Below are 7,121 nucleotides of genomic sequence, written 5' to 3'. Positions count from 1 at the left end.
TCTGATTTAAGACCTACCACCTGGCCCAGTGCGAGTCATGTAGACCATCATTCATTCATTCCTTCACTCATTCATGCATTTCACAAATATCATCATACTTGTTATATGCCAAGCGCCATGCTAGACTCGGGGACATAGCAGTGAACAAGAAGATACATTTACTGTCCTCATAGAGATTGGAGTCAAATAAAAATGCAGGAAACAAACAAGTTTTTTTTAAGAGGAAGAAAATGAATAATTACAAATTTCAGTCAGTGCAGAATTTTGAGAAAAGGGCGTGGAAGGTCGGAACGATGACTCCCAGGAAAATGTCCTCCCCGACCCCTGGAATGTCAGCATGTGATGAGATATCACTCCAGTGATTGTGTTATGTTATGGGGCCCAATTGACATGAATAAAGGGAGGTTATCTGAGATTATCTGGGGGAGCCTCATCTAATCCCACGAGCTCCTGAAATCATGAGACTTTCTCTGGCTGGTGGCAAAAGAAGGTAGAAAAAGACACGAGAGGGCCGTGCTCCAGCTGGGCTGGACCAGGAAGAAGCAAAGAGCTACTTTGCGAGCTACTGATGGAGAGCGCCAGCCTCCCAAAGGGATGCTGGGGGCCACCCTTGGGGCTGACAGGCAGCAAGAAAACAGGGATCTCTGTGCTACACGGCAAGGAAGGAACAAATGAGCTCAGCAGCTGACTCCTACCCAGAAACTTCAGGAGGAAACGTGGCCTGCAGCACCTGGACTGCAGCTTTGGGAAAGCCTGAGCAGACGATCCCATGATATTTCCACACAGAAATATGAACTGTGGCTGGCAGTGGCCTTAAAGTTATTGCGTATGTTTACCTGTGGTGTTGATTATCACCGTGATAAAATGGGTGGCAGGAATGGGAAGAAGTTAAGTCACGGGGACATTTTCTAACTCTTTGTCTAATGCACAGCCATATATTTCTGTGTGCATAATGATGCCCATATTTCTTATTTCAGTTTAATACATCTCAGAAATGTGAACAATTTGTCATCCTGGCAGAGAAAGAGCCCAGAAGGGGAAGGAAGTGAGACAGAGCGCTTTCTGGAATTGTCTTTCCAGAGCCCTCTGCTCACTCCTCCAGCCTCACGGCCTCTCTTTGCAGAGGTGGAGGAACAAAGCGAATCCTAGCATCCGCTTCTCGGAGGCAGGACATGACCTTGTGAAAACATGGATGCATTTTCGTGAACAGATTTGGTTTGGAGGAGGGGCCGGAAGGCGGTCCGCTGAGGTGGACCAGGCTCTGGCCTCTTCTCTGGTCTTTTGGGTGCTCAGGAGAGAAGGGAGAGCTGCAGGGGGAGGCCTCTAGTCTCCAGGGGCTTCTCCAACCCAAGGAGGTTTTTAATCACAGTTTCACAGTGACAGCAGCAGAAGGGAAGGTGGGAGATTGAGGGTTAGGGTGTGACGGGGAGGACTTGAACCCTGTTCACTGTCGATGGTGAGGACAAATTCAGTGATGGCGAGGCCTGGGGCCTGGAGCAGGGGGAGAGCGCTGGGCGGCAGGACAGCTGCAGGGCAGGGACCCAGAGACATTCCCAGTGGTGGAGGGGGCATTGTGTCCCCGTGGGCCAGACCTCCCTCACTAGGTCTCAAGGGTCGCCAGAGGGGAGAGGCTATTCCGGGGACCCCACCGGGCTGCCTCCAACGTGCAAAAGCTCATTTTCACTGCGGGGCTTGGCACTTGTGCTCTTCTAGTGAGCCTAGCGTGCTCTCGCTCTCTGAGACTGAATCGTTTCCCAGCTCATCTCCCTGCCCCTGCCCACGGGCTCTATAATGCCCCCCACTGGCCATGCCCCTGCCCCCTAAGAACTTCAGAGACTCCCGGTCATCTGGCTGGAGTCCACGCTCTTCTGCAGGCCTCCCCAGCACCCGTCAATCACCTGTGCCCCGCTCCCCTCTCCAGCCTGGCCCCCGGCCACAAGGGTCCTCAACTCCACGCTTGAGTCCTTCACTCTGCCTGGACGGCCCCCATGTCCCGTGAGCTCTGGGCACCCTGCTAGCCCTGGTCCCTCCTTCGCACAGGGTGGGGCGGGGGACGCACCCATCTCTAGTCTCAGCCTCCTCGTACTGAATCTAGAGTCTACCCCCCCACCCATTCATTCTCTGACTCGTCCCCCTTCTCTGTGTCCTTTGCACTTAGGATAACATGGTCTGTCAACGTGATGGTCTGCTTCCCCGTTTTCTGTCTGTCTCCCTGTGAGGATGCGCCTAGGCAACCCCTCCTGGGCTCACCCCGCTACCTGCGCCTGGGCAACCCCTCCTGGGCTCACCCCGCTACCTGCGCCTGGGCAACCCCTCCTGGGCTCACCCCGCTACCTGCGCCTGGGCACTCACTGGGCCCGCGATGCCCATGAGTTAAGTGACTGTGCCCCGCAGCCTCCTCACGCAGGTGCGATCACTCTCTTCCCCGCCTCCCCGCCCTTCCCGTGACTCTGATACCCAGGGCACCTGTCTCAGCGCGTTGCCATCCCACAGCAGGGCCTGGCCTCCCCAGCACGCCTCCTGTGTTCCATTTAGCTGGGACCTGACCCTCTGCCTGGTACCAAGTGTGCCCTCAGCAACCATGCGTGGAATGAACGGTCGTGGGGTTAGTGGGAAATTAGGAGGAGAGGAAGGAAGGGGCCAATGGCCGCGGATTCCCTGGCTCACAGATGAGCCCCATACTGTCTGCTTATTAAATCCCTGCTACCCAGCAGGCGGCCAAATAAAGACGCCCCAGAGTTTAGGAGCCTGATTGGGAGGGTAATAGGGGTGAGGGAGGTCACACAAATTAAGCCATGTTCTCATCTAGTTCAAAATACCCATGCCTGGCCCATTTTTAGGAACAGAGTCAGCAAGAAAAAGTAGAAGAGCCCCCAGGGCCAGCACCTGTTCCTTCTCTGCTTTTGGAGTCTGGGAAGCCCTTTAGGAAGGAAAGTGCTCTCATCAGACCCACCTGGGCCCCCATCCCTGCTCTGCCGAGGGGCCCTGGCAGTTAACAGCGGCTCCCTCTGAACTTTCACAGTCCTCAGCTCAAAGTAAGGACATCAACCCACCCCTCCCCCAGGATGTCCTGAGAGCCAGTAAAGGGGGCCACCTGCAGGAAGAGACAGGTAGGTGCTGGGACAGGAGTGGGACTCCCTGTGCGGGACAAAAGCAGAGCCCCAAACCTCCGTCCCCTTGCCCCTCCCAACTTTCCAAACTTGCAGGCAGCTGCCCAGGGAGGGGGCTATTTCAGACCCGGCTGTAAGAGGGACCAAAATATCTGCTGAAGGCTATAACTGGACGGAGCGTTGTCGGGCCCTGTCGTGGGCTTCCTCTTTACCGCCTGGAGCCCGACGCCGTTCCTGCTCCCCTGACCCCTCCCCAGGCCCCTGCCCCCGTCCCCCGCAGGCACGCAGCCTCGCTGCCTCCTCTTTCTTCCGGGAGGCCTCCCGCCCCTCCGGCCCCTCCCGCTGCGGGGGCCCAAGCGTCTCCTTCTCCGCTCCCCCCGCCCCTCGCCCCGCCCCTCCTCGCCCCGCCCATCGCCGGGCTCCGCCCTCCGCGCTCCCGGCTGGGGATCCCACCGCTCCGGCCCCTTCGCCCCTGGGGGGACCGAGCAGCTTTGTTCTTGCGCAGCAGCTGGGTTGGCTGCCGCTGCTGCTGCATTTCTCCCCAGAGAGGTGTCCCCCCTTTCCCTATTTTTCTGTTTCTCACACACTTTCTATTTTATTCTCTGAGTGCCAAGCCTTACCTTTTTACTGTATTTATTTAGTTATCGGTTTGAAAACTAGCTCTCTCTCCGGACCCCTGGCCTGCGGGGGCCCCCCAGACCTATTACAAGTCTTATCTAGCGAGTCAGTTTGCTAGATTTGGGGGACGGGTGGGTGGGGTCGCTGGCAGGTGACCCTCAGGAGGGGGCTGCCTGGGGCTGGCGTCTTCTCCAGACACTGCTTCCCGTGGATCCGCCTGGACTGGGACCCTAGCTGGCATCCCCGTGAGCTTCTTGCCCCACCAGGTAAGGCCGGCTTCTCTTCTCCGCTGGGGGCTGCAGGAGGTCACGGGGCTTCAGGCTTCCCCCCATCTCCCCATGACCAGGAGGGGAGAGTCCTGGGGGCGTGCGCCCTGGGGACAGTGCCCTCTCCTAAGCAGGATCTGTTTCCTTCTGAAGCCAGAACACACGGAGCTCCTCAGGCAGTGACCCCGGTCCTGCGAGGTGGGTCTGTGCTTTGCCTGAGCTTTCTAGTAGCAAGGAGCAAAGTCGGTGAGAAGGCACCTGTTTGATTATAGTTGAGCAGCCCCAGGAGGCAGGAGCACAGGGCTGAGGGCCGCGTGTCAGATGCCCGGCTTGTTTCCCATTGCTGCTTTTAGAGTTGCTGAGACACCCCAGCTTCTTTCGACTCTCCAGTAAGAAATTTGGAGTAAGAGCCAGAAAGATTGACAAAAACAAAAAACAGGACAAACAAAAAAAATCACAAAGGGAGTGAAGGGGGGGAAGAATAGCTTCCCTCTGGTTTTGTATTCATTGTCCAGGAACTTTGCATGTTGGTCTAAATTTAAATCTCTTTCCTATCTGAGCAGTGTGTTTCGCCTCTCCCAACTTCCTCTGGCCCAGGAAGGTGTTTTTGTTCTTTTTCTGCAAATCCATCCTCTGTAGCAGACCTGAGTTTCTTGTACCAGGTTATAGAGTGTAACTGGAATTAGTCACGTTATTGGAAAACGTGCCTTTCCCTCTCCCCACTCAAGTCCAGACTCAGAGATGACAGACAGGGGACACGCTTATCAGGCATGTCCTGAAGGAGGCAGCCCAACCGGCCTCGTCCTGATGCTCCGTGCCCCGTCTCCGTCCCCAGATCTTTATTACTTGTCATCTTCCAGAACCCTGTACGGCACTCCTATCTCTGCACAGGTCATTCAGGCCCCAGTCTGTCTGTGTCTCATTGAGGATGTACACCTGGCAAAATCCTAGGAGGCCAGACTTGAGCTGGGAGAGCCCCCTGGTGATGGGCTGCGTCTCAGGCCCTTTCTAGTTTAGCTCATGAGTTGTTCCGGGAAAGTTCTAAGCTCCAGGGCTTGGGCGTTGCCAGAGGCAGGCCAAGTGAGGTGTGCTGGCCAGCTGGCGTAGATGCAGGTGAAGGGCAGGAGCCTTGCTGCTTGTCTGGCCTTCTGCTCCTAACTCAGTCGCTTTCTCTGGCTGCCCTGAGCTGGGGGCACTGCACCCAGTGAGCTCCAGTTTCCTCACCTGCCAAGTGGAGAGGATGAAATGACGCAGGAAGAGCTCTGTGAGTGCCTGGGACCTCGCTGGCATGTGGCGCATCTTAACTTTGCTTCTGCTTCACAGATCTGGGGAGGGGATGGCATCAGTCGTTGTGGGGAGGAAACACCCGCCCCCCCCCCCCCCCCTAGATCTCCTTGTCACGCTGCTACTCAGGGGCCAGCTGCGTGACTTTGGGAAATTGTCACCAAATTGTGTTTGTTGGGCCTCCCAGGTCTGGCAAGAGGCTGGAAGAGATGAGGGTTTCCTTTCCTGGGGATCCAGGAGTGCCTCCGGGGGATCCATGGGGCCTTTCAAATGGGAGCAGAAATTTGTTTGTAACTGTTTTTTTATGGGGCTTCTTCAAAGTTTCATCAGATTCTCAAAAGTTTTTTTCATGTTAACAAAACGGTTAAGGAAGTGGCCCACAGGCTGGTCCAGCCCACAGACAGTTGTAATGCTTCTTAGGTTATTTTACATTTGTTTTAATTACTTGCCAACATAACATGTTCAGGAGATGTCACGTACGCATCTTAATCTCTGGCTTCTCTTGAAAAATGGGAAGATGTGTCCCCGGGAGGCCTTCCGAGGAGCCGCCCACTTCCGCCAGGCATGTACCCTCTGGTCACGCACGGTTGTCTGTGTGACCTGCAGGGGGTTTGCTGGCTCTGGACTGGATGATTCAGGTTATCTCTCAGTCTGATTCCATTCTAAGAGGGTTACAGATAAGTGAAGGCACTTTCAGAGGAGAGAAAGCAGGATGTCCTGGGAACAGACGTGTGGCTCACGAGGAAAGGTCAGCGTGACTGTAAGAAAGATGCTCTGGTGTGGAGGAAAGAAAACGTGTGGCCACGGGAATCTGGAGGGATGCTGTGGAGAAGAGGTGACTGATCTGTTCTCTTGGTCCCCAGAGGGTGGAAGGAGGACCAGGGGGCCAAGTTTCATCGGACACTGGATTCCAGTCCAGTAGGAAGATTGGGGCAGATCCACCCCCCCGGATCTGCTCACTGGGGGGTGGGCCCCAAGCGCCGGAGGGATTTAAACTGAGGTTGGATGGCCATTTTGCAGTGCTGGTGAGGGGCTAATCTGAACTTTGATGGTCAGGTGAACATTTAGGGTCTTTTCCCAGCTTGAGATCGTCCCCTTCTGAAGTGCTTCCTTTCCGGCCCTAGAATTCTGCTGGTTCCCTCCTGCCCCCTTCGCTTCTTCAGTGCCGCTACTGAGAGAGGCCAACACAGGCTGTGTGGTCACTTGGGTCAGGACTGGGAACTCTGTGTGGACCATTCATATCTCGGTTTTGTGAACACAGAAACGGAACGAGAGAGTTTGAATGACTTACCTGAGGGCAGGTAGAGAGAATACAAGAGTCAGGATTCAAAGCTACGTCTGGGAAATCAAAGCCCTCGTCACATGGACAGAAGGAGCCATCAATACTAATGCAGGCCAGCCGAGGAGAACCAGAATGAGAAAGGCCCGTGGGGATTCTTTTAGGGTGGGAATTGTCCCTGACGATGTTTAGCCAAACCTCCTACTCAAGAATTGAAGACATGGCAGGTTGCCTGACAAAAATAACTTTAATTTTTAATAACTTTTATTAAATAAAATTAAAATGACAAGAATATTTTCGTGAAGAAAAAGAAAATAACCAAAAAAAAATCAAGGAAGAGGGATATGGCAAGATGGGAAAAGTATAATTCCCCCATTTTACAGATGAGGGAACAGAGTCCAGGAGCATGTGAGTGACTCACCTGCTTTGTAGTTAGAGACAGAGGTGGGTCTCAAACACAGGTCTACCAAGAGGCACCTGGGCATAGAGAGGTTGGCCCTTTGGTCTTCCCACCCAGGACTCGGCATTGTGGGTGCATGCATGCATGCCTCTGTGTGTGTGTGT

The 7,121-nt window shown here is 54.6% G+C and overlaps 1 protein-coding gene across 1 annotated transcript in view; it reads left to right on the top strand.

Moving 5' to 3' along the window:
- Positions 1 to 3,564: 3,564 nt before the first annotated feature.
- COL22A1 (collagen type XXII alpha 1 chain) overlaps positions 3,565 to 7,121 on the top strand; it is a 260,806-nt gene continuing 257,249 nt past the window's right edge. Inside the window, exon 1 of the mRNA XM_027132542.1 lies at positions 3,565 to 3,994. The gene's annotated coding sequence lies outside the window, so the exon portion shown is untranslated. The remainder of the gene's footprint in view (positions 3,995 to 7,121) is intronic.

Source organism: Aethalodelphis obliquidens, unplaced genomic scaffold (genome assembly GCF_003676395.1).
Source record: "Aethalodelphis obliquidens isolate GAN/ISIS:26980383/991018 unplaced genomic scaffold, ASM367639v1 scaffold41, whole genome shotgun sequence".
NCBI lineage: Eukaryota > Metazoa > Chordata > Mammalia > Artiodactyla > Delphinidae > Aethalodelphis > Aethalodelphis obliquidens.
This window is presented reverse-complemented; position numbering and strand designations above follow the sequence as displayed.